Source organism: Piliocolobus tephrosceles, chromosome 3, assembly GCF_002776525.5.
Source record: "Piliocolobus tephrosceles isolate RC106 chromosome 3, ASM277652v3, whole genome shotgun sequence".
Classification (NCBI taxonomy): Eukaryota; Metazoa; Chordata; class Mammalia; order Primates; family Cercopithecidae; genus Piliocolobus; species Piliocolobus tephrosceles.
In genome coordinates, this window is record NC_045436.1 from 126,232,119 (window position 1) to 126,238,853 (window position 6,735).

Consider the following 6,735-nt stretch of genomic DNA (forward strand, 5'->3'; position numbering starts at 1 on the left):
TGTGCAGGGAACTATATTAAAGAATTATGAACTCATTAACTAGATTATTGTTGATAGCCTCCTCATGTGGTGGATTTTATGTTATATTCATCAAAGTTACTATTCGGGGTCACATTAGCAGGAAATATACATCTATTTTTATATGAGCAATGGCATCTGGGGCTTATAGAACACGATACATCAGATATACCAAGATATACTCCCACATGTTGAGGTGCATAAAAAGTGAGACTTGAAGACACTGACCCATTTATTTGTAGAATGCCTAAAGATTTATGCGCTACAATACATAGGCCGTCTAAAAGATTCTATTGTGTAAAATACTTTTAACAATTGCATATTTATAATTGTATATGTGAGTCACTGAGTGTATACCTGATGAGAGGAAGCTTCTGTTTTGACTAAGAATCAAAAAGAACCAAACGGCCTGGGCATGGTGGCTCACGCCTGTAAACCCAGCACTTTGGGAGACCGAGGTGGGCGGATCACGAGGTCAGGACTTTGAGACCAGCCTGGCCAATATGGTGAAACCCCCTCTCTAAGAAAAGTACAAAAAAAAAAAATTAGTTGGGCGCAGTGGCGCGTGCCCGTAGTCCCAGCTAGTAGGGAGGCTGAGGCAGAAGAATCGCTTGAACTTAGAAGGCGGATGTTGCAGCGACAGAGCGAGACTCCATCTCAAAAAAAAAAAAAAAAAAAAAAAAAAGAACCAAAGCCTTTGCTTGCAATTTTAAATATCTTTGATTGGAAAAATTTTACATTCATATAATTCAAATTTTATTTCTGCATTTATACATTTCCAAACTTATTTCCTCTCCACTCACACATGTGTTTGGTGCCAGGTGCTGTAGAGCAAGTTCCTATATTAGGGCAACCTCAGGTCGTAAGTATTGTGAGATGATACCAGCTGAGTTCGCACAATGCATAGCAGGAGGATTCCTGGAAGGCTTTCCTATACCAGTATGGCACACAATAACTAAGTATCCAGGAAAGTGACTCTAGAAGTCACATAAATATATTCCTCTACACCTACTAATCAGTTTAGCTTAACCACCAAAATTCCAATGGCTATTTCATTGTCATTTATCAGGTAGGGAAGTATGAGCAAGAAAAAAACGCATGGGAAAAAGCAGCAAACTTATTCAGTAGCAGTCAAGATGCCTATATTGCATAGTTATCCAAAACTTATGGCTAGTGACTATATTGCTAAGGCCTTTCCAAAGGCCTGGCTACATGTATGAGAAACATCTAAAATTGGAAAATAAGAAAGTTGAAAGTAATAAATTTTTTTGAAGTTATAATCAAATTCTTATCAAAGAAAGCTTGCATAGCTGTATAAATATTAGACAAAGTAGACTTTATGTCAAAAAGTACAGGTAAAGGCAGTGATTTCATAAAGATAAAACATAATCATTTTCAATTTTAAAAGGTATTCAGGTAATAACAAAACAAGAAAAAAAGAGACAAATCCACAATGAGGCAAGTAAAATTTCCTTACAACATCTCTATTGAGACATAATTCACATACAATAAAATTCACCTCTCTAAGGTGTACAGTCTAGAGGTTTTTAATGTTCATAGAATTATGCAAACATAACTACTATCTAATTTCAAAAACATTTTTATCACTCCCAAAAGAAACTCCATACACATTAGCAGTTACTCTGAATTGAACTCCTTCTCCAGCCTTTGGCAATCACTAATCGAGTTTCTCTTTCTATGGATTTACTTTCTTTGGACATTTTATATATATGGGATTATACAATATGCAGTCTTTTGTGACTGGTTTCCCTCACATAGCACAATATTTTTGAGATTCATCCATGTTGTAGCTTGTATCATTATTTCATTCTTTTTCATGGCTGAATAAAGAATACACTACATTTTGTTTGTCCATTTATCAGTTAATAGATCTCTTTTTTTTCATATTTTAACTATTATGAATAAGGCATTTGTGAACGTTTTGGTGCAAGTTTTTGTGTGGATGTGTTTTCAATCACCCGGGACATGTTTAGGAAAAGAATTCTCCTATCATACATTAGCTTTAAGTTTAACCTTTTGAGGAATTTCTGAACTATCTTCTACAGTGCCTGTACCTTTTACAATCCCACAGGCAAGATTGGATAGTTCCAATTTCTCCACATCCTTGACAGAACTTATTATTGTCTGTTTTTTTTTGTTGTTGTTGTTGTTTTAGTGATTCTAGTGAGTGGGAAGTGGTATCACACCGTGGTTTTAATTTGCATTTCCCTCATGGGTAGTGAGATTAATAATCTTTTCATAAGCTGTTTTGCCTCTTGTATACCATATTTGGAGAAATATCTATTCAATTTTTTTAATCTATTATTCTATCAGGTTGTTTGATGTTTTCTACCTGAGTTGTAAGAGTTTTTTTATATATATTCAAGATACAAATCCTTTATAATTTGCAAGTATTTTCTCCATTTTGTGGCGGTCCTTCACCTCTTTAATGATGTGCATTAAATCACAAACGTTTTAAATTTGGATGATGTTTATGTGTTTTTTTCTTTTGTTGCTTATACTTAGGGCATCTAACTGAGAAACTGTTGACTAATCCAAGGTCATGAAAATTTACTCATGTTTTCTCCTAAGAGTTTTATATATTTGTCTCTTAAATTTAGGTATTTGGGCCCTTTTTAGTTAGTTTTTATACATGATGTGAGGCAGATAAATAAAGTCATTTTCCGTGTGGATATCCCATCCCCTTGTACTAGAACCATCCACAGAAACTCTTCGATCCTCATTAAATTGGCTTGACACCCTAGTCAAAAACCAATTCATTGTAAATGCAAAAAAAAATTCCTGGAATTTCAATTCTGTTTTACTGATCTATATGTCAATCCTTATGATAGTATCACATTATATTGATACCTATTCTTGGAGACAGTTTTAAGATTGAGAAGTATGAGTTCTTCAATTTTGTTTTTTTTTTAATTTGTTTTGGTTGGAAAAGTAAACATTTCCATGTGAATATTAGAAACAGCTTGTTAAGATCTGTGAAACCAATCACTGAGATTTTGATAGACATTTAATTGAATCTTTAGATCAGTTTGGAGAGTATTGTCATCTTAGCTATATGTATATAATACATAAGAAAAGAAAACAATGTATGTGACTATTAAAATATAGAAGGTCTGTTCATCAAGTCACTGTAAACTAAATAAAAACACAGTTACAAGATGACACAGGATATTTTCAACACATATAATTAAGAGTTCGGATCCTGAATATATAAAGAATTCCTGTAAATAAGTTAGAAAAAGAAAGCTAACACAAATAAAATGGTCCTAAGACTAAAATAACTATTTCGTGTAAATGGATATCCAAATGACACAATAGCCATATGCAAATGTACTCAACTTAATTACCAATAAAATAATACAATTAAAAATAACATGAGAAAGCAGTACATGGTTACCAAGCTAACTAAAATTGATAAGAATAAGAATTAGAAAATACTAGTGTTGGTAAGGATATGGGACAACAGAAACTCATACACTGTAGGTATATTCACTTTTGAAAATAGTTTAAAATTATTCACTAATATTGAAAATAATTTCACATTATCTAATTAAAATAAAGAAAGCTTGGATAGTTTTGTAAATGTACATAAAAAACATGTACTATAATGTTCGTAGCATCATTGATGTTATAGCCCCAAACAGGAAATAATCCAAACATCCATTAACAGTAGAGTGAATAAATAAATGGTAATATGTTGACAAACTAGAATGCTCTCCAACAATAAAAATTAATTATATTCACATCAATAAAATGGCTTTCATAAACATGGAATTTAGCAGAAAATAAAAGTCAACAAAGGATTCAACATAATTTCATTTTAATTCCACTCAAAAAAAAGAAAAAACAATATTATAATTTAAAATATTTGCAAACAGATAGTAATGCTGCAAAGAAAAAAACAAGATTTGAAAGGAAAGGGTAAAAGCAAGAAGAAACATACAATAGGTCTATGAGTTAACTGGAGAGTTTCTAATTCTTAACTTGGGTATTGTTTAAATGTGTGTTTGCCCGAATCCAGCAGCACATCAAAAATCTTGCCCACCACCATCAAGTAGGCTTTATCCTTGGGATGCAAGGTTGGTACAACATATGCAAATTAATAAATCTGATTCATCACATAAGCAGAACTAAAGACAAAAACCATCTGATGATCTCAAAAGATGCAGAAAAGGCTTTTGATAAAATTTGACATCCATTGTGAACTAAAAACTCTCAATAAACTAAGTATTGAAGAAACATACCTCAAAATAATAAGAGCCATATACAACAACCCCACAGCCAACATCATACTGAATGGGCAAAAGCTGGAAGCATCCCCCTTGAAAACTGGCACAAGACAAAAATATCCTCTCTTACCACTCTGATTCAACATAGTATTGGAAGTTCTGGCCAGGGCAATCAGGCAAGAGAAAGAAATAAAGGGCATCCAAATAGAAAGAGTGGTAGTCAAACTATCCCTATTTGCAGATGACAAAGAAGTGAAAAGCAATTGCAACAAAAGCAAAAATTGACAAATGGGATCTAATTAAACTAAAGTGCTTCTGCACAGAAAAAAAAGAAAAAGAAAGAGTATACAGACAACCCGCCGAATGGGAGAAAATTTTCGCAAAGTATGCAGCTGGCAAAGGTCTATATCCAGCATCTATAAGTAACTTAAACAAATTTACAAGAAGAAAACGATACCATTCAAAAAGTGGACAAAGGACATGAACAGACGCTTTTCAAAATAAAACATATATGTGGCCTACAATCATATGTAAAAAAGCTCAACATCACTGATCATTAGATAAATGCCAATCAAAACCACAATGAGATACCATCTCACACCAGTCAAGATGGCAATTATAAAGTCAAAAAAGTAACAGATGCTGGCAAGGTTATGGAGAAAGGAATGCTTATACATTGTTTGTGGGAGTGTAAATTAGTTCAACCATTGTGGAAGACAATGTAGTTATTCCCCAAAGACCTAAAAACAGAAACAACATTTGACCCAGCAATCCCATTACTGGGCATATACCCAAAGAAATATAAATCATTCTACTGTAAAGACACATTCTCATCCTCTTTCTGCCATCTTTCTGCGCCGCCACAATGGTGCGCATGAATGTCCTGGCTGATGCTCTCAAGAGGATCAACAATGTGGAAAAGAGAGGCAAACACCAGGTGCTTATTAGGCCGTGCTCTGAAGTCATCGTCCGGTTTCTCACTTTGATGATGAAGCATGGTTACATTGGCGAATTTGAAATCATTGATGATCACAGAGCTGGGAAAATTGTTGTGAACCTCACAGACAGGCTGAACAAGTGTGGAGTGATCAGTCCCAGATTTCATGTGCAACTCAAAGATCTAGAAAAATGGCAGAATAATCTGCTTCCATCCTGCCAGTCTGGTTTCACAACCTCAGCTGGCATCATGGACCATGAAGAAGCAAGACAAAAACACACAGGAGGGAAAATCCTGGGATTCTTTTTCTAGGGATGTAACACATTATTTGCAAATAAAATGCCTCATTAAAAAAAAAAAAAAAATACATGCACGTGTATGTTCACTGCAACATGCAACACTATTCACAATAGCAAAAACATGGAATTAACCTAAATGCCCATTAATAATAGGCTGCATAAAGAAAATGTGGAACATATACACTGTGGAATACTAGGCAGCCATAAAAAAGAATGAGATCATGTCTTTTGCAGGGAAAGGGATGCAGCTGGAGGCCTTATCCTTAGCAAACTAACACAGGAATAGAAAACCAAATACTGCGTGTTCTCACTTATAAGTGAGATCTAAATGATGAGAACACATGGATACATAGAGGAGAACAACACACACTGGGGCCTGTAGGAGGGTGAAGGGTGGGAGGAAAGAGAAGATTTTTTTTTAAATAACTAATAGATACTAGGCTTAATACTTGGGTGATGAAATAATCTGTACAACAAACCCCTATGAAACAAGTCTTCCTGTGTAACAAACCTGCACATGTACCCTGAACTTACAAATAAATAAATGAAGTTAAATAAATGTGTGATTGCTTTACAATTATTCCTTAAACTATACATTTTGGGATTCTTATGAATGTGTGTGATGTATTTTATCTTTTTCTCTTTTTTTGAGACGGAATTTCACTCTTGTTGCCCAGACTAGAGTGCAGTGGCACGATCTTGGCTCATTGCAACCTCCGCCTTCCGGTTTCAAGTGATTCTTCTGCCTCAGCACCTCAAGTAGCTGGGATTACAGGCGCCCACCACCACGCCCGGCTAATTTTTACATTTTTAATAGAGACGGGGTTTAACCATGTTGGCCAGGCTGGTCTCGAACTGCTGACCTCAGGTGATCTGCCTGCCTTGGCCTCCCAAAGTGTTGGGATTACAGGCGTGAGTCACTGTGCCAGGCCATATGTTATAATTTTTAAATGTGTAAAAATAATGTGTGGGGTAGCATTAGTCAAGAAAAGACTATAAGAAGGAGAAGTATAGGTAATCACTAGTTGAATGAGTGAGGAAATACCAGTCAAAACAACCTATTTTCTTTCAACAGATGTGCATTGAATGAACTGACTTGAATGACTGACTGCAGAGTCATAGTACAGAACATGGACTGGTTTCAGCACCTGTGGAAACCAATAGGTGCAGGAGCCTGAGTGCTATATTTAACTATTTAGTTTTATTAATTAAATTTGTTTCCTACTAAATG

At 34.8% G+C, this 6,735-nt stretch overlaps 1 pseudogene; it reads left to right on the forward strand.

Annotated features, from left to right (window-relative positions):
• The first annotated feature begins 5,130 nt into the window (after window positions 1-5,130).
• On the forward strand, window positions 5,131-5,517 carry LOC111547084 (annotated as a pseudogene).
• Window positions 5,518-6,735: the final 1,218 nt, after the last annotated feature.